The 24,411-nt window shown below is 41.7% G+C and overlaps 2 protein-coding genes across 2 annotated transcripts in view; one reads left to right on the top strand and one right to left on the bottom strand.

Moving 5' to 3' along the window:
• The window catches only part of LOC309476165 (uncharacterized protein), a 69,724-nt gene extending 69,363 nt beyond the window's left edge, over positions 1-361 (bottom strand). Inside the window, exon 1 of the mRNA XM_082139400.1 lies at positions 148-361. The gene's annotated coding sequence lies outside the window, so the exon portion shown is untranslated. The remainder of the gene's footprint in view (positions 1-147) is intronic.
• Positions 1-24,411, top strand: part of LOC309475963 (uncharacterized protein) — a 195,660-nt gene that overhangs the window by 140,869 nt on the left and 30,380 nt on the right. The window lies entirely within an intron of this gene.

Below are 24,411 nucleotides of genomic sequence, written 5' to 3'. Positions count from 1 at the left end.
TCATCTCCATAAGACCTTTATGACTGACCCAAAGCAGACTTCTTACGTCAGGACGTTCTGACATCGTACATGATAATACAGGCAATCTTCATTTTTCGCTCACACAGACAACATTACAGGTAATTTACTGGTAATGTTACAACTTACCTTACTGGTAAATTGCCTGAACCAATTAACCATTTTTTTTAAAAGGTCCTGTTTACACATTATCTCTGACGTTAATTTACCAGTAAAGACTGAATGTGTGAAAGGGGCTATTGCCAGTCTCATTGAGGTGTGACACGACACTTGATACATCTGAGTCAAACTGAAACCTGCTGCGGTCGGTTTTACTAAAAACAAAATAGCCCCTTTCACACGTACACTCTATACTGGTAAACTACCGGTAAGAGATCATGCATGAGTGAACTGGACCTTTTCAAAAATACTGCTAAATCGGTTCCGGTAATTTACCAATAAGGGAAGTTGTAACCAGTTCTCGAAGTGGGCATCTTTAAGTGGTCAATGCTAGCAAATGTAGGGTGTTCATTTTAGGATATCCTCAGACCTCACTCATATGACGAAAAGGCATCATGCCTCAGACTAAAAGGCTTCAACCATTGTACCAAACCGCATCGCTCCTCAGACTGAAAGGCCTAAGGTCTCAGGAAAAACATGTCAGGTCTTGTACAATAGGCACCAGAGACGAAACGGCCTCAGACAAAAGGCATCGGACATAAAGGCATCGGATGAAAATGGACTCAAGGCCCCGATATATTCACTGCAAAGATCTTTTTCTTCATTGCTTAGGGGTAAACCAAAGTTCGAAAATACCTTTTGCGGGTAATTCCATTTCGAAAGACGTGTTTATTCAACGTTTTTACTTGCAGACATTTTTTGAAATATAAAAACAATCACATATCCCATAGAGATGGCACTGTCAGACAAATTAGGAAAATTCACAATGTATATAAAAACATGACATCAAAGTTTTAAAATCAAACATTAAGAGAATACATCGTGTTTTTTTTAAACCAATGAGCATCAAGCTGTGTCGTCAGCAAGTCGTTTCCCATCGTGCTTTTGATCAGTGCAGTCGGTGGAGAGAAACTGCAGAATCTGACACGTCCGGCTCGCTGTTGCGAGAGTTTTTGGTCATATGTCAGCATGACATCAAAGCTAGGCACACCGCACTCAGCATTCATCTCGCGGTGATCGGTTCTGCGCAGATTTTGCTCATCTCAAACTAGCCTGTGACTGAACCCCAATTATTTAATTTTGCATGAGAATCACTGTTCACCAGCACTAATGTGATACGATTTGTGCGAGCTCTTCCTATCGTGTCATATATGCTAAAATTAGATAAAATGTGCAAACCATTTCTATTGAGAATGTAGTAAACACTACAGAGAAAGTCAAACATAATCTAAGCCACTAAAAAGACTAATGAAAAAAGGGGGAAACATCATCCTGCAACCTTTTTAAATTACTCATGACCCTTTACTAGAATTTCTCTCTATATATTAACTTGTAGAATTTATAACAGATAATCTGTTAAGGGAATATATTTTTCACTAGTTTCTAAATGTGTAGGTTGCTATATTTTCATAAATGCTATAAATAAATGGTCATGAGGTGCCATCAGTGGTCTTAGCTTATATCCTTATTGTAACAAATGCCATATTAAACAACTACAATAACATTAGGTGCTAGATATAAATAGAGACTGTAATATGTTGCACATTTGAATGTTCCTGTTACAAACCTCCAGTGGAAAGTCAGGGAGGAGGAGGTTGGTGACAGTAATACAACCATTTCGGCTTGAAGGAACAAAGGAGACCGATTTATCAGCAAGTATGGCATTTATTTACAACATTAATTATCCAAAAGGTACAACAGATACAAAAAGGTAAGTCTCAAAACAAAAAAACAACTACAACTACAAAACAACAACAGAAGGGAAACAAACACATTAGTATTTACCACCCTCTCTCCACCGAGAGAGTAAACCCTAGCACGAGGATCGGTTGGGAGGATCGGACCTGATACACGCTACTGCAGGAACTCCACGAACGCCACTGCAGTATCACCCAGCTCTAATAAGCTATATGTATATAGAAGTCTGCTCTCCACACGCCTCAACATCAGTCTGCCTGTTCTCTTCCCTTTTTACCAGCTCCCGCTCTCCTGCTGATTGCCAACAGGTGTGCACACTAACTGATTGCCAACTGGAGACAGGTGTGCACACAGGACCTGCAAAGGAGAGGTCAGACAAGCAGCAGTAGGCTACACCTGGCATACACACACACACACACACAGCCTTAACAGCTCCTCTTCCTCGCTTCTTCATGGACAACATGGTTTAATGAATATAAGGTCAAAATCAAGTTCTCAACTAGGCCTACACAGTAAATGTTATAGCAAATATATAACTTTGACAGTCAAAATTACTAATTAATGGAGTTTTACCTTGGTCTTTACTCGTTTGTGTCTGTGAAAGCTTGAGCTTGATCAATTGATAATCAATAATGTCAATAATCAATAATGAATCATCAGATCAATAATTAATAATCAATAATGATCAATAATGAATCATCTTTTTAATGTACAAATTATAGTACATTTTAAAAGTGTAAACTACATAATTTAACTGTTCTGCTCAACGACCTTCAGATTTTTTAGACAAACAAAACCACGCCGCAAGTCGAAATGATTAATATAGCCTACTAAGAACATAAAATACAATTTTACAGCACTGCACAAACGGAATTAAGCCAGAAGTCCTTTTAAATACTTTTTGAATGACGTGAATATCATCAGTCTGTAGTGCGTATTACTTTATCTTTGGTGTCGATCAGAGGGACACATGCTGCGTCTCAATTCGCCTATTTATACTCCGCCCTAAAAGTATACCTATAAAGAGAGTGTGTAGCAGAAGAGTAGACAAGCTGACAAATGTGGGTTAGTTGAAACTATAGAGCATGTCCTTTTAGAATGCGAAGCTTATGAAAGAGAGCGGTCCCAGTTAAAACATGCTTTAAGAAGTGTAGAAATCAATGAGTTGACACTTCAGGTTCTCCTAGGACAAGGTGCTAAACAATCAAGAGTTTATCATGAGTTATTTATATTTTTAAAGGAAACAGGATTATTTAATAGGATTTAAAACTCCATTATGTGTAAATTTTATATGTAGGCTTTAATTTTCTAGCAGTTTTAGAGTAAAATATATTTTATAATATATATATATTTTATATAAAATATAAATAATTATATTTTTACATTCTATATTTTCATAAACTCAAACTTATATAACTTTTTTTCTGTTTCACTTTCATAATTTATTTCACTTCTACAATAATCTGGCAAATGTCTTCTTAAAAACAATACCAACCATATGTCTATATTCCAAAGCATTCTTGAATTACAACCATTTAAGTTTGTTTTTTGATTGCTAGTACTATGTCCTCACATGAGGACATCATATGGTAAATCATAGATCCACAGTCCTCACATGAGGACATCATTTTCTGCAAAAACTACTTCTGTACAAAAACAAATTTTAGTTATTATACTTATTAGGTCCTACTTATCCCAAATAGCAAGAACAATTATAAAATGCACACCAGGCAAACTCTCGGGTCTCAGGAGGTTAACGGTTGCTCTCTGTCGCATCCTGTCACAGTAAACTGGCCTGTCAATCATCTTTTCAAAGATAAAATCTTCCACATTTCATTTCCTATTGTAGGATTGAAAATAATCCAAGATATTTTATATGAACAAAGATATTTGCTTGACTGTTTTTCTACCCCCTCTTTCTACCACAATGACCATTTGGAGTTCCTAAAGGCACAGAGGGCTGATAGTGGTCTAGGCCTGTAGGCCAACATGTTTGTACTTTGGAGGTTGATGAATTGTCACACCTTTAGTACAGTGGGGGAAGTGTAATTATCTGATTGGTCAGTTTGAATGTCTCACATTTGGGTTTTGGTCACATGGTCAAGGAAAGGATAAAACAAGATTGAAACTGTTGCGCTGTCTTTTTATTGCTTGAACCACTGCAGGAATTCCACCCTTACACTATCATATCAGACAGAAATGCAGAAGTACGTTGATCTTCAGTCGCGGGTCTTTCATGCGGAGAATCTCCTTATATGAATGCATAATGGTAGCCTATTCAAATGTAATGGCTAAACGGATGTTTTCTAAAAGTCCTCATTGGTATTAAAGGTGCATTAAGCAAGATTCTGAGTTTTTGCAGAACTATGCCACCTCTGGCGGCAAGTGAAACTGCAGCCAGAGATGTGCACGCTCATGGACCACACGCACACGCACGCTTGCACGAGCACGAGCTGTTCATAACCAAAGGAGCATCAGGCCGCAAATCTTTTGTTTACAATCATAATGTCTTCAGAGGTAATAAAGTTATAAATCTGCAAGTCATTTTAAATATGTGAAAGGAAAGGCAATTGAGTAAATTACACACTTATGTGTGAGGGAAAAACGGGGGTAGTAGAAAACTTCGTTTTTTATTTCCATCTATCTCCATGTTGAACTGTGTTATGTGTTTACTGTATCCACTTATGATTGTATTATTATGGAAACACGTTCATGAACAATATAAGTTGTTACTTTGTAAAAGCTCAAAGCACAGTCGGTCAAAAAAGTACACTCAATTGTCTCAAGGTAATAAACAATTAAATGGCACTATGACGTTACCATAAAAGCCAAACAGGCTAATCCGCCGAAGATTTGCGGGGGTTTAGCCTGTTTTATTGATCTGCTAAGTAGCATATTTCAATAGCAATACATCCTAATTAAGCAGTAATTTGCTCAAAATTTGTGTCTAATTATCTAACTTATATATCAGCATTTTATATCACACTCAAGATATTTGAACTGTTTTAATCGAATAGCAAATCATTCCCTATGTTTACTCTCGTCTTATTCCGACGCCTGTCTGAGTCCAATTTTGCCCTTTTGGTTGCACTAGAGACAAGTTTTCTTTTTTTTTTTATCTTGCGTGGAGTTTGCGTTGGTGTTTGAAATGAACTACAAGCAGGGGCTCGTTCTTCGTACGTCGCTAACTCAGTTAGCTGGATTTGATCGTTGACGATTTGGCATGATCTTGGATTGTTTGGTTCTTCGACGCTCATCCTGGACTTGCTGTCATAGCAACAGGTGCGCAATCTTAAACCTGCTCGCGAGCAGGCTTATTTCATGTTAACAGGATTAGACTGCGGCTTCATAAGCGGAGCTGATACGGGAAGTCCAGCGCAGCGCGATAGTGCACTTTCTGAGATTTATATTTTTTCTCGTGACTCGTGAGATTGTCGTTTACATTATTAATTTGTTGGAAACGCACATTTATTTTCGACTAGTCGGAGTCGGGCTTTAACTACAGCACAAACTGTTTGCATTGCCCTAAGATTATTTGCGAGTGGCTCTTTCCTTTACACTATTGGAGATGCGGAGAACTTGATGGAAAGTGCTGTCTGTCGTGTCATTCGGAGTTTACCTGGCGCTTTTAGGTTTAAAAAAACAGTTTTAGGTTTTTAAGACCCAATGTTTTTTTTAAAGCAGTATTTTTTTTTTTTTGGCTATCATAATTTTTTATGAAGATCATACAATCATGACCATGCCGATTACAGTATATGTCACTCAGGCTTCACTAACGTGATTGGTACCATAGACTCCTAGACCATAGACTGCCATCAAGGCCTCAATGAAGGGGATTATGTGAACAGAAAGGGGGTTCACAATGTAAATGTGCAGCCCAGTTACTACTGTGATTCTTATTCCCCATTAGTAATATTATATCAAATTAAAAAAAGGCAGTTGACTAAAATCTTCCATATCACAAATGTGAAAGCAAAATGGCCAGGATCTGTGCATGACTTAAGAATTTTCAGAGATTCACATTTATGCACATTATTTGAAAGTGGTAAGAAAAGTTCCACAATTAAATACCAAGCTCACTGTATTACGTACACTTATGCTGATCCTAACAGAACTGCATTTTTTCATAGGTGATTATGACATGTTCCATTCCCTGACCCAAACCAGTTACAATGCAGCTCTAGCCAGGACAAGGGCACACAATGAAATGAACTTTGGCTAACTAAAGGGAAGATTTCAGTGTCGGAAAAGTCTGAGGGTTTCACACCTGACAGGGCCTGTGACATTGTTGCATGTGCCATATTACACAACATTGCCTGTCACTGTCCAATACAATGGAAACAAATGGACATTACTAAGTCTTATACTTTCTTTCCTTTGGAAAGTTAGAAAATGTCCACTTACTGCACATATTTCAGTCACCACTTTCTTGGGAACAAATACAAGTGTTGGTGTATTATGTAAAAGTGCACAAAAGAGGAAAACACAATGTCATTACAATGAACTACACTCGGGAAAAATATGTTTACATTAACATAAGTTTATCAGTTTTCACTTTCACAAGTCAAAGCAATTCATCATTACTCAAGATTTAACAGTTGAAATGACTATACAGCCTTAATTTAATGCAGCAAAAATTATTTTACAGTGTAGGCTACTAAGATCTTTTCTTTCTTTTTTCTCAGCCTTTTTCTTGGTTGCTTTTATAAACAGACAACCATTTATTTAACAGTGTCTTTTATAAAAGAGACTATAATATAATAAAAAATTACCATTATGTAGAATATTTTTGTACTTCACTTTTGTTTGTTCCCATGTTCTAGTGTGGTGACTGACATTACAATGAACAAAGTAATTATCCAATTATTAAAATACAAAAATATAGGCTAATAAGTGATAAAAACACTTTTAACGGATTTAAATTGTCTGCTACTTTTTGCCAGCCCTCTCTCCTGGCTTTTGCAGACTTTGAGGTGTTCCCTGGCGTTTTGATTAAACATTAAAATTCCGAATAAACTTCGACTATTAGTTCTTGCTCTGCTGCGGAGAAAAACTGAGCGCGCTCTTTGGCCACGGTGAGCAGCCAATAGCAGCGTTGCTGATCAATGTTTCTACTATCGATACATATCCCCTTTTAAACCAGTGCATGAACGCGCAATTATCTCAGATAACTCAATCCAGCGATACTAATCATATCCGGCAAGTGTGTTGGAAGAACCGAGTTAGCCAGATCATGATTAGCACGATGATATCATCTTGGATGTGTCATTTGATCTTGGATGTAATAAGCAACGTACGAAGAACGAGCCCCAGGTCTCTTACAATCCATCTTCTACGGAGAATGCCGGCGAATACACAAACATGCCAGACATAGCTATGTGAGCGTGCCGTGAACGCGCATGACGTCACGCCCAGTCTAAAATTCCGGCCCGAATCCCTCTTATTTATTTTACTTTACAGGATTATAGAGACAATCGCAGTGATCAGAGAAGGGCTCATTCAGCCCATCAGGCAATTGTTTAAGCATGTATGGGTTAGAAAACGTACTCGGTTACTAACGTAACCTCGGTTCTCTCTAGAAGAGGGAACGAGTACTGCGTTTTGTAAAAACGCTACGGGAAAAGTCTCTTTTCACGAAATACTGAAGCAAAAAATTATCCTTAATTTTCATACATGTAAAGCGCGTTGCGGCAGTGCTTAGCTATGGCGAGACGGCTCGCTCGCTCATTGGCTGCTCTGCAGCAACTGCATAAGCCTATCGAGCGAGGCCTGAGGTGACGTCAGGCCAATGAGGACGCTTCGCGCCCTCCTAGCCATTTCCCGCCGAGATGGGTGTGGCTAGCCTCTATATAAGGAGCTCGAGAAGGCTGATTCACTTGATTTTCATCGCCGAAGCGAACCAGAGTGAACCGTACGCACGGCAGAGAACGCAGTACTCGTTCCCTCTTCTAGAGAGAACCGAGGTTACGTTAGTAACCGAGTACGTTCTCTTACGAGAGTCCTCTCGTACTGCGTTTTGTAAAAACGCTACGGGAACCCCTTGTAAAACGCCGTGCGTGCTGGGATAAAGACACCAATCACTGGAAGCAAACCAGGTGTACAGTGCATAATCACCAGATAGACTCACAAAGAGTCTGATTACATAATTCCCCATATTGTAACGTCCACGGACGTAAAACATGACCTCACAGAGAGAGTCTAGAGACAAGAGGGGATTCCTCTGTCCTTATAAGGTTGCGTCAGCAGACGCGAATATGACATAGCATAGACAGGGTGGGGAAACCTGAGCTAAATGCGGGAAATGTGGGTCTTACACAATTCTGCCCATAAGACAGTCGGCAGCGCATTGCGCATGCGATTTCAGTGTTCTAGTTAGACAGCTGAATCGGCTACACAGATAGTAGCTTAGCCTGCAAGGCGGGAACCTCTAGGTTGTAAAACCTAATAAATGTAGACGGCGAGGCCCAGCCCGCCGCCGTACATATATCCTGTAAGGAAATCCCGCTGGACCAAGCCCACGAGGAGGCAACACCCCTCGTGGAGTGCGCTCTAACTCCCAACGGGCACTGGAGGCCCTTGGCAGTATAAGCCAGCGCTATGGCGTCAACTATCCATCTGGATAGGCTCTGTTTCGAAACAGCCATTCCCTTGGAACGTCCACTGAACGAGACAAAGAGCTGCTCAGTCTGTCTGAAGACAGCAGAGCGGGACACGTAAGCTCTTAAAGCCCTAATGGGGCAGAGAAAACTTGAGTCCCCTTCCTCACTTGATCCCGGCAGGGCAGACAGGGAGATGACCTGAGCCCGAAATGGTGTGTTGAGGGATTTTGGCACATATCCATGCTTAGGTTTGAGTATGACTTTAGAGTCATTAGGTCCAAACTCTAAGCACGTTGGGCTCACAGAGAGCGCGTGCAGGTCGCCTATGCGCTTCACTGAAGCGAGAGCCATCAAAAACACTGTTTTGAAAGACAAATGCTTGAGGCTAATAGATTGGATAGGCTCGAAAGGGGCACCTTTCATGGCCGCCAAAACCGTAGAAAGGTCCCACATAGGAACTGAAGGAGGTCTGGGAGGATTTAGCCTCCTAGCTCCCCTGAGGAAGCGGATGACTAAATCGTTCCTTCCTAGAGACTGCCCCAGCGTTGTTCTGGAAAACGCTGTAATAGCCGCCACATAAACTTTGAGCGTGGAAGGGGATCTGCCCTGTACAGCTCCTGTAGGAAGGAGAGAACCTCCGTCACCTCACAATTGAGAGGTGATATGCTCCGAGCTGTACACCAGCCGGAGAAAACCGACCACTTCGAGGCATAAAGCCGCCGAGTCGACGGCGCTCTGGCCTGAGTGATGGTGTTTATCACTCCCTCTGCGAGGTTAACGGATAACCGTTGAGCGCCCACACGTGAAGCGACCACAGCTCCGGGTGCGGGTGCCAAATCGAGCCCCCGGCCTGCGAGAGGAGATCTCTCCTCAATGGCACTGGCCATGGAGTGATGTCTGCTAGCTGCATCAGGACTGGGAACCATGCTTGGTTCTTCCAGAACGGTGCTACAAGCAGCATTGAGCATTTCGTTTCCTTGACCCGCTCTAACACCTGAGGCAGGAGGGAGACGGGGGGAAAAGCATAAAGCGGGCAGCGCGGCCACATGTGGGACAGCGCGCTGTCGTTCTTGGAAAAGAACACGGGGCAATGAGCGTTTTCGCGGGACGCGAATAGGTCCACCTCCGCTCTGCCGAATCTCTCCCACAACAGCCGGGCTGTTTGTGGGTGTAGAGACCATTCGCCCAGGGGAATGTTGTTCCTGGACAGTCTGTCTGGGCCCACATTCTGGAGCCCAGGCACATGCACTGCTCTCAGCGAGCGCAAACTCTGCTGAGCCCATATTAGGAGGCGTTTCGCCAGCCTGTACAGGGATGTGGATCTCAGACCGCCCTGGCGATTTATATAGGACACCACGGCCGTGTTGTCCGAACGGACTACGACGTGTTGGTCCTTGATGTGGGGATAAAAGCGCGTTAGCGCGTTGTGCACTGCCAGCATTTCCAGGCAGTTGATGTGTTGGAGCTTTTCTCGTTTCGACCACAGGCCGAAGAACGGTCTGCCCTCGAGCAGCGCTCCCCATCCCGAGGTGGATGCGTCGGTCGACACCATCCTCACTCCCGAGGAAGTCCCCAGGCTTACACCTGATCGGTACCAGTCGTCTGCCAACCAAGGTGTCAGGGCTGTGACACAGCTCTGATTGACCTTGAGACGCAACCGGCCGGACACCCACGCTCCGCGCGGTACTCGCACTTTCAACCAGAACTGCAGAGGGCGCATGCGGAGCAAGCCCAGCTGGAGAACCGTTGATGCTGAGGCCATGAGACCTAGCATCCTTTGAAACGTCTTGAGCGGGGTAGACGCGCCGCAGCGGAAAGATCTCGCCACGCGCTGAATGTGCAGCACGCGCTGTGGCGACAGCCGCGCTGTCATAGACTGTGAGTCCAGAATGGTACCCAGAAACGAAATCGTTTGACTGGGGTTCAGTGAACTCTTCGTCCAATTGACCGTGATACCAAGATTCTCGAGGTGGTCGAGTAAAATGGTTTTGTGCTCCACGAGCTGTGATCGTGATTGAGCTAGGATCAGCCAGTCGTCCAAATAGTTCAGCACTCGCATGCCTCTGAGTCTGAGAGGAGCGAGCGCCGCGTCCATGCATTTCGTAAATGTACGAGGTGCCAGGGACAAGCCGAACGGAAGGACTGTATACTGGTATATCTGACCCTCGAAGGCGAATCTCAAGTATCGCCTGTGACGTGACGCTATCTGTATTTGAAAATACGCGTCCTTCAGATCTATTGACATGAACCAGTCTCCTCGGCGAACCTGCGCGAGAATTTTCCTGGTCGTGAGCATTTTGAAACTGCGTTTCACTAATGCTTTGTTCAGCCGTCTTAGATCCAGTATGGGTCTGATACCACCGTCCTTTTTGGGGACTAGAAAGTATCTGCTGTATAGCCCCCCTTCGCTTTGAGCCAGGGGTACATGCTCTATCGCCCCTTTGCATATCAGTTTTGATATTTCGGCGCGAAGTAGGTGTGCTACTTCTAAATTCACCGTAGTCTCGACGCGCGCTGTGAAGCGGGGAGGGCGTCGACAAAACTGTAGCGAGAAGCCTCTCTTTATAATGCCTAGCACCCAGTCCGAAACCCCTGGAAGCGCTGCCCATGCTTCTGCATGGCTGGCTAAGGGCTGGATGCGAAGCGCGCTCTGTTCGCCGTGCGACAGAGGTGCTTCGAGGTGCGATAACATAGACGTTATGCCTGTGGCATTCGAGGCGGGGGGCGCGCTTAATACAGCGGGCAGAGCGCTCGTCCTCGACCTTACTACAGTGCTTAACTGAGTGAGGGAGGTCTGAGCGAGCCCCGCGGGACTCATGTCTGCGAGTAAACGTGGGCGGGAAGCGGGCACATTTACTGCTTTGGCCGCGCTGCCTGTCTGAGCAGAGCGAGCGCGCACAGGTTTCGTTTTTACAGAGAGCCAGTGGTCTGTGAGACATAGTGTGTGTGGGCACTGGGGAGTGGGCACTTTCACTATATTGGAAGCGCAATCGACCTGAGTCGATTTTATGTGCGCGAGCCCTAAGTGTAGGGCTGTGCTTGTGTGTAGGGATGGGCACTGAGGAGTGGGCATCGACACTACATTTATAGCACCAACGGCCGTGGCCGGGACACCAGAAAATACACTCTTTTCGGGATATATCTGGGTAGCCGTGAAAACGGCTTTTGTGTGCAGGCGAGCGGGCAACTGTGCAGGCTTGCGTCTTGCAGAAAACGAGCTGAGCAGGGCGTCGGCTGGTAGAGCGAGAGCGGGACCTAGAGCTGTGCTGCTGTCGCTGCTGTCGCTGCTGAGAAGGTGTGGCGGAAGGCGGGGGCTGATGCTGAGAGCTTCGCGGATTCTGTTTTTCGCGATTCGCTGCAGAACCGGAGCGCTTCGGCAGGAAGTGCTTAAAGGCTTGAGACGCTTTCTGGGCCTCGGTAAATCTCTCCACGAACTCGGAGAGAGAAGAACCGAAAAGGCCAGCGGAAGACAGCGGGGCGTCGAGAAACGCGTTGCGCTCGGAATCAGCCATTTCCGTGAGCGTAAGCCATAGGTGCCTCTCAGCAACAGTGGCGGAAGCCATACATCTTCCCATGGCCTGTGCAGCAGACTTGGTAGCGCGGAGTGTTAGATCTGAAGCGCTCCTCAGATCCGCGATGCAGATAGCCTCCGGTCCCATCTCGTCCAGCTTACGGAGGAGATCACCTTGGAAAATCTGCAGTGTAGCCATGGTGTGTAGCGCTGACGCAGCCTGCCCAGCGGCGGAGAAGATTCGCGCGAGCAGCGTCGACGTCATGCGGCAGGCTTTAGAAGGCAACACCGGTTAAGTCCGCCGTCCAGCAGAGGGCGGGCAAAGGTGGGTCGCTATCGCCTGTTCCACCGGCGGAAGTGAAAGGTAGCCTCGGTCTTTCGCATTATCCAGGGAGGAAAATGCTGGCGACACAGACGAGCGCGTTCGCGCAGAGTAGGGCGCATTCCAAGCCTTCGCCACTTCTTCATGAAGCTCAGGAAGAAAGGGGGCGGGCTTAGATTCCGGAGAAGTGTGCTCACCAGGGAGGAAGCTACCATCCAGCCGGGTACGAGAAGGGAGTTCCGGTGCAGACCACTCGAGGCCGAGGCTCGCCGCGGCCAGCGCGAGTACTCGCATGAGCTCCTTCTCTATGTTGGCTCTCGTAGTGGGCTTGCGGGCAGGAGGCGCGAGGTCCTCAGAGCTCGCCCAGTCCTCGCTGCCTGAAGCTAGCAGAGAGCAGGAATCCTTCTCTCTCGACGCGGCCTCAGAAATGACTTCCTCTGATGAAGTGGCGGCAGACTGCGGGCGCTGAGCATCAGGAAGTGAAACAGGAGAAGCCGGTGAAGCAGGCGGGCAAACCGGCGAGCTTGGTCGAGCTGGAGCGGGTTCCGGGGCCCGCTGCGAGCGGCGCTTCTTACGGCGCGGCAGCGCGGCGGGGAGTGCAGACTCTGAGAAGGATGCCAGGCGAGTCCGCAGAGTCACCATCGGCAAAAGGTCGCAGTGAGGGCAGCCGCCGTCAGCGAGCGCGAGTGCTGCATGGTTCTCACCCAAACAGGAAACGCAGATGACGTGTTGGTCTCCCTGGGCGAGTGGGGCTCGGCACGAGCCACATGAAGGCATCTTTAAAAAGACGCAGCTCTTTTAGGGGGTGAGTGTCGCGGCAGCGAACACACACACACACACACAAACAGAGTAATAAAGGATATATAGCGCCGGAAAGCGCAGCAGGTACGGCTGTAGAAGGCGGCGTTGCCAGCAGCTTCGAGTGGCTCGTCCCGCTGAAATGCTTGCCTCAAACGACGCTTGCTTCCTCGTGATCCAGCGATGCGTGAGCTTCGCTGAAGAGATGAAAATCAAGTGAATCAGCCTTCTCGAGCTCCTTATATAGAGGCTAGCCACACCCATCTCGGCGGGAAATGGCTAGGAGGGCGCGAAGCGTCCTCATTGGCCTGACGTCACCTCAGGCCTCGCTCGATAGGCTTATGCAGTTGCTGCAGAGCAGCCAATGAGCGAGCGAGCCGTCTCGCCATAGCTAAGCACTGCCGCAACGCGCTTTACATCTATGAAAATTAAGGATAATTTTTTGCTTCAGTATTTCGTGAAAAGAGACTTTTCCCGTAGCGTTTTTACAAAACGCAGTACGAGAGGACTCTCGTAAGAGAACGGGTATTTTTAACATGAAAAGTTGCTTAATGCACCTTTAAAGATGAAATATAACAAGTATAACATTAAATAGCCTATATATTTTTTTATCAGGTTATACTTTGATTAGTCACTCAAACCTTTATCTAAACCTCTCAACGTCGGTCAGTAATATAGCCTATCCGCCATGTTTTGTCGTTTTTAACACTTTCTTTACTCGTGTTTGTAGTTCTGAACTGGAACCTCCTCCAAAGCGCGATGGGTTGTGGGCAATATTAGCGTTTATAGTGAGTACAGATCCACACTGGAAAAGTCTTGGTTGGGTAGCTGTAACTGAGAAGTAGCTCCTTCTGTTAGAATTCCATCTATACCCCCATGGTTATACCCAATGCCAGACATAGACCTATTCATACATAAAGATATACACAAGAATTAAACAAATTTGCCATTAAAAGTAATCGTTCAACAATATATTAATCAAGCATACAACAACACGACTCAAATATTCACAGATGGATCAAAAGATCCAAAATCAGTCGGAGCAGCTGCAGCAGTGTATATTCCTCAGTACAATATTAAAATATCAAAAAGAGCAACAGATCATTTTTGCAACATAATTGATAGCTATACCCCTAGACTTACAATGGATAGAAGAAAATGGCCTGAATATTGTTTGATTTGTACAATCATATTCACAATCAGCTCTGGAAAGTTTAGATGGTGGAACATCCTCAGCAAGACAAGATATTTTAATGAAACATTACAGAAGTCATGTAGCCTAGTATAAAGCACAGGCGTGAGGGTGAGTTTTTTTGTGGGTTCCAGCCCATGTCGGAGTAAAGGGGAATGAGGAATCTGATAAACAAATGAGTCGTTAAAGGATCCTGAAATGAAATAAGAGGGAAGGCATCTTTATAGTTTACAAAGAAATGTGGGGGTGGAAAGAGCAACTGTTAATAACAGGAAAAAGGACGTGATAATGACAAGATTACATTTACATTTACATTTATTCATTTAGCTGACGCTTTTATACAAAGCGACTTACAATTGCAGATATATGTCAGAGGTCGCACGCCTCTGGAGCAACTAGGGGTTAAGTGTCTTGCTCAGGGACACATTGGTGTCTCACAGTGGATTCGAACCCGGGTCTCTCACACCAAAGGCATGTGTCTTATCCATTGCGCCACCACCACCCCTACATATTGCATAGATTACATATTGGACATACAAAACTAAATCAAAATTTATATAACATAGGGAAACATGAAACTTTGCGATAAATGTGCATACCCATATATGGTAGAGTAAATCATATATTATTAGAATTTACAGTATACAAAAACTTAAATTAGTAAATGAACTAAATGATATGGGTAAGCAATTATTCACTTTGAATATTCACAAATTATTGGAAATCATTTTTTTTTTTTTTTTTTTTTACCAAGTGTATTCAACCAAGTAGTGTGCTACATACTTCAATCCAGTAGGTGGCGGACAATACAACTTTTAGTTGGTTTTCCAACCGCCATTTAAAACCACAGGAGAAGAGGAAGAACTTCAAAAATCAAGAATTCCCATTCAGGGTCCAGGAAAGACATTCTGCTTGAAGTTTTGCAGTTAGCGAGTGGATTGCGAAAGGCGGGTAAAATGTTATACTTCTTATGGGTTCCAGCCCACATAGGGGTGGAGGGGAATGAGCTGGCTGATGTATATGCCAAAAAAGCAGCAGATAAAGATATCATTGATGTTGACATAAAACACAGTAAAGCAGAAGTTAAGAGTATTATTAAAACAAGAACTTTGGAAATATGGCAGCGCTGTTGGGAAAATGAATCAAGTGGGAGACATCTTTTTAATTTACAGTCTAAAGTAGGCCTAAATAAGATTGCAGTGTCAGGTAGAACTAGACATGAAGAAGTGGTGTTGTCCAGGCTGAGGATTGGGCACACCAGACTTAACAGTACATTATTTTTAATGAAAAAGCATGCTGATGGTATCTGTGAGTATTGTCTTGGAAATAACCCAGAAACTGTAGAGCATGTATTGTTTTATTGTCAGAAATATAAGCATGAGAGGGAAAGGTTTATTGAGCAAGTAGAAGACAATGAAATGATATTTAATTATAGAAATATTTTACATAGAAGTTCTGATAAGATGTGTCAAATTTTGTTTTCTTTTTTAAAGAATACAGGGCTTTTAAAAAGAATTTAAAAGTATAGAGAAAATATAAGCTGTGGGTTTACTCCAGTCCAGAGGTGGCGGTAATACAACAAGTTCTCAACCGCCAGATAAAAGAAGAAGAAGAAGAAGAAGAACTTCAAAAGTTGCCACTAGGGATGGGCGATACCAGTTATTTTCTTTTCGATCCGATACAAAGTACTTTCAAGACAAGTATCGGCGATACCGATACCGATACCGATACTTCTATGAATTTTTTTTATGTAAGTGATTTTATAGAGTCTTTTGATAGCAACTTTATTAATATTAAATAAAATGGACATGAAAATGTTTTGCTTACGTTTATTATTAAACACTGAACACTTTTACCACATTTCTTCCCTTTATAGATTTTTTAAATGAAACAAGTTGAAATTAACATTTTCCTCTTGAGCCTGTTTTTTCTATGACTGATAAACTCTCCAGCTTAATAATAAAATAAAACAAATCCCTGATAAAAGACTGGAATGCACTTAAAATAAAACCAGGGATGACTGTTAGGCTGAGAACAGTGTCATATTATGTTATTTAAATGTCAAACTTGAACTTCAGGCTGAATTTTAAGTTGGAATGTTCATATGTGTACTGATATACGCAGCCAGCATGAGTCGGATTTATAGGTTTTTGTTAAGGAACAAGAGAATGTTGACATTTTTCCCCTTTAGTCTGTTCCTTCTTTGACTGATCAACTCCCCTGTTTTGGAAAAAATTCTCTCAGAAGGGACAGATGATGCAGTGATCCCAAGATATTTCTTTGCCAGTTTGCTGAGAGCTGGAAAGGTCTGTTCATGATTTCTCCACCAAACTAATGGGTCTTGGTTTCGGGGAACTACTTTTTCCTCAGCATAGCGACGCATTTCAATTATGGAATCGCTGCTTCCTGATTGTTGTTGTTGTGCTGATAGAACCTGCGAGTCAAAATCCCCCCATATGCCTCCTTTAGCTGTAGATGATGCAGTACATGGGGTCACTAAAGGAGTCACTGATGATGCAGAGCTTGCTGTAGGTACTGACACAGACCTTGATGTTGAGGTAGCTTCTGGTGCAGCAGCCAAGTGGACATCCCGCATTTCAGATAGGAGTCGCTTTTTTACAGCTTCTACATGATCTTTGTCACGAAATGCCAGGTGCTTAAACCTTATGTCAAGAAAGGTGCTGGCACCAAGACTGTGTATGGTTTCAAGTCCACGGAATCTCCGCTGACATTGGTTGGCTAGTTCTGTGGCAAAAGAGCTTCCTTGACGCTCAGTGGCAGCAGATGCTCTAAGCAGCAGTGATACTAGGGGAATGACCTTTGAGACAGAAGTGTATTTTTCTGCTGATACTTCACGTGTTGCCTCCTCAAAAGGTTTCAGGGCCTCAATGGTCAGGTGGATAACAGACCGCTCTTCAGTTGTAAAGCACAGGTCACTCTTTCCAAGTAAACAGAGGGCTGTGGTAACTGGATCTATTTGTTCATGTAGCCTCTCCAACATGTAAAAAGCTGAATTCCACCTGGTTTCAACTGAAATAATCAGTTTATGTTCTGCCACTTTCAGTTGATTTTGTATCTGTTTAAGTTTCTCTGTGGCTTTTGTGCTATGGTGGAAAAAGGATACAATGCTTCTGCATTTTTCCAGCAGATGAACGGTCTCCGGAGATGCTTTTATTGCATCTTTGACCACCAAGTTTAATGTGTGGGCAAAACATGGGTAATGCATCCACCCAGCCTTATGCACTGCAGCAACCATGTTTGCACCGTTGTCTGTGACAACTGCAAGCACCTTTTGAGTAACGCCCCATTCTTCAGCTATTCTTTTCAGCTCTGCACTAATATTGTCACCTGTGTGCTGTACACTGAAATGGCAGGTTTCTAGCACAAAATCATGCATTTGCCAGCTGTTGTCAATAAAATGACAGGTCACAGTTAAATATGCCTCTGTGGACCTTGAGGTCCACATATCTGTTGTGAGAATGACATGGTTTGCATGTTGTAATGTTGTCATTACTTTGGCTTTACATTCAGCATACATATTGTTAATTGTACAGTCCATCAGCTTTTTCCGGGAAGGGATTTGGTAACGTGGATCAAGAATCTTGACAAGAGCAATAAAACCTTTGTCTTCTACAACTGAGATTGGCTGGAGGTCCCTTACAATCATCTCTCCAATGCGTCTTGTAATTTCAGATGCTCTCTGCGAGTCATCTATAAAATATAATACATATATTATGTTCTTGAAGCTGTGTTACAGGCATTAAGAATTTATAATGATAGTAAATCTCTCCCTTATTACTTGACACTTAAACTGTCATTTGTTTAATACAATTTTTTTTTATGATAATTAATTATTATAAATGATTTAATTAAAGAATATCCACCAAATAGCCTATCAGGTAACATAAATAGATATAGCTAATGAAAAATGTTTAAAGCAAAATATCCAGTTTAATATTCTGCTCTACATAAAATACTGTATCTTCATATCTGATACAGTCTGTATTGTACAAAGTAGCTTATGGCTAAAAATAATGTGACTTGACTTTTTGAATTCAAATAATCTAACCACCACTTAATACCTGGGTAATGTTGACCTCTCTGAAAGCATTCTGCTAATGAACTCTGCCTCGAGCCAGAAGATGGGGGTCGTGGCTGTGTTACCTCCTCTGCTCTCTTCAGCTGCACTTCGTCGTGCTCTGTAGGGTGTTTTGCTTTAAGATGTTTTGTCAAATTTGTGGTATTACCACAGTGGCGTATTTTTTTTTTACAAACGTCACACAAGGCTTCATCAGTATTTACTGGAGTGAAATAACCCCAAATTACGCTTCTCTTTCTTTCACTCATCGCAGTCATGCACTCGAACACCTTTCCTAAACCTGTCTGCGCTGACTGACTGTCTGAGTGTGCTGCTGCCTGCTGGCCTGCTGGACTGTGAGTGTGAGTGCGGTGATACAGCGAAAGGAGACGTAACTGAGTGAGCGAACGCGGTGATACAGCGGAAGAAGATATAGTTCCCATTGACGTTATGATTAAAGTGTATTTATATTCAATATGGCGTAGGCTACTACTAATAAAAAATAAAAATAAAAAAAATAAATAAAAAAAGATAGAATCGATACTTGTATTTGAGAATCGATCCTTTTGATACAAAGGCAGTATCGAAAATATCGATACTTAAGGATCGATCCGCCCATCCCTAGTTGCCACCCGCCATTAAACGTTACAAAGAAGAAGAACTTCAAAAGTCTTGGGGGACTTCCCTAGCGTACTCTTTTTTTTTTTTTTTTTTTTTTTTTAACAAACTATGTTTTGGGACACACTTATTTTAATCTCATATACTAGTATGGACATTGGGACGCAGATAAACTGAATGTTTTAGGAAACGTGGTGAAAATGAAGCTTCTCTTTACTTGGCTATTGTTGCTCTGGTGTTTATTCGAACATGGTAAGATCATTATCTCTCCCTCGGCCGACGGTGAAAACGAAAGTGACTTTTTTTTGTATCTCAATGTAATATTTTCCACATAAATAGTCTACGTTTGTATTTTGCGGTGTGTGTTATTACGGAGCCCCTAAAGGGACATGGTGGTGCAAAAAAAAAAAAAAAAAAAAAAATGCAGACGGTCCCTTATTCGGAAACTAAGCGCGCGTACCCTTCGGCGTACCCTGACGTGCACCTCTCCAAAAATGTAACAACGCGTCAATTCTACGCGGACGCAAGCGCTGTGATTGGTCTGCCAGAACCCCTCCCTCGGGGTTTCACATGCTCCCTAGGTGCGCGTCAACGCGGACAACAACGCAGAAGAATAAATTAAAACCAACACGTTGCCTACGGCGTATAGGCTCCGGCGTAGGTTCGACGCAGAAGTATAATGAGGCCTTTAGTTAGAGAATAATTCTAAAGTTTGTTTTGTGGAAAATTGGGTTGTAACTCGTTGTCTACGTTACTTTGATTGTTAAATAGGTGTCATTAGTGTTTTAACAACATGGCATCATAGCGTGAGTAAATGTTGCACTGATTAAATGTAGGCTACCTTGAATGCAATCAACGCTTTTGGATAAAAGCTGCTGGCAAATGCATAGAACATGAAAACATCATGTTTGGTAGAAAAACAATTACAATGTAGAAATATCTTATGTGTAATGTTCATCTATTTAAAAATTTACATTTATTAATTTAACAAACGCTTTTTTTGCCAGGAGAACAATAGAAGCTAAACCAACAAAAGAGCAACGTTACGAAAGTGATGTGAGCAGTGAAGTCCCTGTTTGTCCAGCAGGGAACCCCCTTAAATATCTGAAGATTATGCTTTTGTTTTCTTTATACACATGAACCAGCATTGTACACACTGAGGACAACTGAGGGACTCAAACTATTACAAAAGGTGAAAAAATTCAGTGATGCTCAAGAAGGAAACACAATGCATTATGAGCTGGGGGTGTAAACTTTTAATCATTTTATTTTGTTTAAAGATCTTTTTTATTTAGTACTGCCCTTCATAAGCTATGTGTATTTGCATTTTTACTCAGAAAACGAAACAAGTAAAAATGTTCCCTGATCACCCACTTCAAAAGGGCTCTCTTAATGCATCGTGTTTCTTTCTTGAGCATCAATGAATGGCCCTGAGAATGAGTCATATGAGTCCTTCAGTCGTCCTCAGTGTGAAAATCTTTATACAGTCACTGCTGGAAAGGTTTTAAATATGCAAGAGATGCTGGGAAATTAGTTTATCATTGATCATCCAGGTAACGACACGTCGGGTATTCAAACCTTTGAACTGATTCTGTTATTTAAGTTATTTCTAGTTGTTGTGGACTATATGTAAATGTTTTTGTTTGGCGTTTAATTAACTATTAATTTCTTTTTCAGATTTTCTCTGTGTTGTTTCAAATGGAGTGTCAGTGATGGAGGGAGATTCAGTCACTCTAAACACTGGTGTTGAAATAAAACAAGAAGATATAAAATGGTATTTTAATGACATTCTCATCGCTGAAATCACTGGAGATCAGAGTAAGATCTGTACAGATGTTCAGTGTAAAGAGAGATTCAGTGACAGACTGGAGCTGGATCATCAGACTGGATCTCTGAACATCACAAACACCACAACAACAGACTCTGGACTCTATGAACTAGAAATCAGCAGCAGCAGCAGCAGCATCCGTGGAAATATGTTCATTGTTACTGTTCATGGTGAGTCACTGTTAAAAAACAAGTCTTGTAAAAATAGGGTAGGCATTTTTTTCCATAAACACTTTTTGTTATACTGGTTGAAACTCTTCACATCCTGATAGCAATCAATAAGAGAAGCGGTCTAAATATTAAAACATGCACATATATCTTCTGTGGAAGACTTCTGTGATATAAAATGTTTTCTTCCAGTCATTGCATATGGTCTGACCTGCCTGTCAACATAAGTATTTTCATACCTCCGCGCACCTGCTCGCGCAGACATAACACATCATCAGCTCATTCTGTAAAGCTGGCTTATGTTCATTATTATTGTAATGTTATGTAATGTTATGTGTTTATATGTATGAAATATACTTTGAGACATGAGGTACACCGTGTCTTGTGATGCTTTGCAGACTCTGCTGTAGGGCTGTCAATCTTTCTCTATAATACTATTCGAATTCCATTCCTTATTTATTTTATTTAATATTCAAATATTAAATGCTCAAATTCATCCTATTAATATTTACAACATTACACAGTCTTATGGATCGCCAATGCCAATGCGTGATGTTGATCGGTCTCATATCTTTACAGATAAACCGTGTCAGTTTGTCTGTTATCGCCCTTTGGCGGACAGCTGGTAAGCCCCGTGATGAGGAGAGAGGCAGAAAAGAAGTAATTCTTGCCTGTTTTAGCGGCGGTTCCTCAGACAGATCTCCTAGCTTGTCAGGGTGTAATGTTGTCAGGTGTTCCCTCAGGTAGCTAGTTGAGGAGTGATATTTCATTCGGATTTTGCATATTCTGCAGATTGATTGCCACTTCTTTATTTGTAATTTTTCCATTTAGTGTTTGAAATCCAAACACCTTCCACACATCGCTTCTCAAATTGTCAGGAGTGGTGATCTCCGTTTTCGTGGAGACATTGCTCTCTGCCATTTTTGACAGTATTGTTATGATGATACAGCGTGGATAACGTGCACAATTGTGTTACGATTCCAAAACGTTATTGTTCATCAGACGAAACAAAAGCATTTCATTTTTACATGCGTGTAAGCCAAGGCGGAGAGAAAGGCAAGATTGCATTAAAAAAAAAAATATGTATGCGTTTTTTTGTTCATGTGTTTTGAAGGAAGCATGGCTTTAGAGACGCTGTGAAGGGAGGGTGGGATCCCATGCTTTCAAAGTTAACTCGCTATTGTTAGATTATCTGAAATTGCCTACCCTACATTTAAATCACATTTTTAAATCACATTATTGTTTAACTGATATTTTTCCAGCATTTTTCCGTTCAGGTGGGTTTTTTTTTCTTTACCTGGAAAAATAAAAACAATATTTTATAGGAAAAATATGCCATTGTATATTAATGTGTTGGAGAATAACAACTTTTTAATTAAGTACAAAGTAAGCACATTTTATGGATAATATTAATCTATTAAATATTCATAATGGGTAATATTTATTATGAATTTCAGTATGACAAAAAAGGACAAAATATGAATCAGGATGTGTTGTATGATGTTCATTAAGTTGCATAGAAGTTTTTCAATAAGACTCAAGTATGTTTGTCTGATGAGTGAATGTGTGAATCCATGATGTTCTTCTGCTGTTCCAGACATATTTCTCCACCCATAAAATGTATATATATATGTATATATAAAAAAAAAACACATTTTATTTATAAAGATATTATTTTGTTTGGCTTATAATTAACTATTAATTTCTTCTTCTGGTTCGTCAGGTGCTGATGCAGACAGAGTGTCAGTGATGGAGGGAGATTCAGTCACTCTAAACACTGGTGTTCAAACAAACCAACAAGACAGAGTTAGATGGTATTTTAATGACATTCGCATCGCTCAAATCAATGGAGATCTCAGTAAGATCTGTACAGATGTTCAGTGTAATGAAGATACTGAGAGATTCAGAGACAGACTGAAGCTGGATCATCAGACTGGATCTCTGACCATCATGAGCATCACAGACACAGACTCTGGAGTTTATACACTACAGATCAGCAGCGGCAGCAGCGACACTGAAAAGACCTTCAATGTTATTTTGTATGGTAAGTCATTATGTTTAAAAGCAAATCTTGTACATTTACACATCATTAATGTGTTTAGAGATATTTTTGCTGACATTCAGGTGTTTTTTCTCTTTGCATGTCAATTAATTTAGGTACAGTGTATATATATTGTGTGTGTATATATATATATATAATTTTAGAAAAATGTAATTTTGAAGTGGAATTGGTATATTTAAATATAGATTACTATGTACATGTATGTAATATAATTCACTTAATTAAAATGGTAATATATAAATATTATATATTATTTCTATCTATTTAAATAATAATATCATGATGGCTTTTTTTATTTATTATTTTAAAAAGGTACTGCAAGATGACACTCCATCAGTCATATGTGGACATAATCGGAAGAAATCCCTATTGTCAAAAATGCTTCAGTGACTTCAGATCTAATTTAGAAAAAGCAAGATGATGATGAATACAGTGAATCAAAAAAGTTAATCAAAGTTGTCCTAAAACAAGAACGGGTATTGTTCAAAATTCATGTATAACTTTGACCGATTGATCGGGACGATTTTTGGCATTGTTTTAATGAATTGGCATCGGCCGATTGTGCCGCAAATTAGGCCGATTAATAGGCAGGCACATCTGCGGGCAGCTAAGCTTGTTGTGGAACGTGTGCTGACTGACAGATGCGTTTTCCTCAGTGACAGACCGTGCTTTCCTCAGTGCATAACTTACATTTCACAGGTATATTTTTCAAAATGTATATCATATGTTAGAAACTCGTGCAAATATGTCTATTTTGCTGTCTGGAGTGAAATCCGCTAAACATAAAGGTGCTGTATGTAACTTTTTCACTCTACTAAAGCATAAAAAATACAGTATGTTTGCATATATTGAGGAAACATGCTAAGTTCACATACTCGTTTCTCTGAAAAACACTTCTACAGCCAGTTATTTTACTTTGAAATGTGCGTTTCCAGGCTGGAATGTTTGTTTTTGTTTTGGTCTGTGATACTACACATTGGCAATTTGCCGATTTTCATTGTCCATTGCGCCCGTTCCTGTTGCGTGTGTTCAAACTTGCAACCCGTGTGAGCGCCGCAGATTCTGAGGAGCAGGAGGCGGGAGAAGCGACAATCTCCGATATTTTGAATTTGACTGCAGTACCTATTTCGACCACTAGTTGTCATCCTTACATACTGCATCTTTAACAGATTTCCATGAACGAGCGCAAAAAACAGACTGAGCACAATAGAATAGTAGCGCAGTAATTCTATCAAAAATATAAATATTGCTAAAATATTTGACATGTAGAATTTTAAACCTACAAGTAAGTTATTACTTTTTCTTATTAGCTATATTATTTATTTTAAGTTTTTGTGCACTAAAACTTTTTTTTCATCTAA

This window comes from Leuciscus leuciscus, assembly GCF_965113295.1.
Source record: "Leuciscus leuciscus genome assembly, chromosome: 15".
Classification (NCBI taxonomy): Eukaryota; Metazoa; Chordata; class Actinopteri; order Cypriniformes; family Leuciscidae; genus Leuciscus; species Leuciscus leuciscus.
Note: the sequence above shows the minus strand (reverse complement) of the source record. Positions and strands in the feature narration are given on the sequence as shown.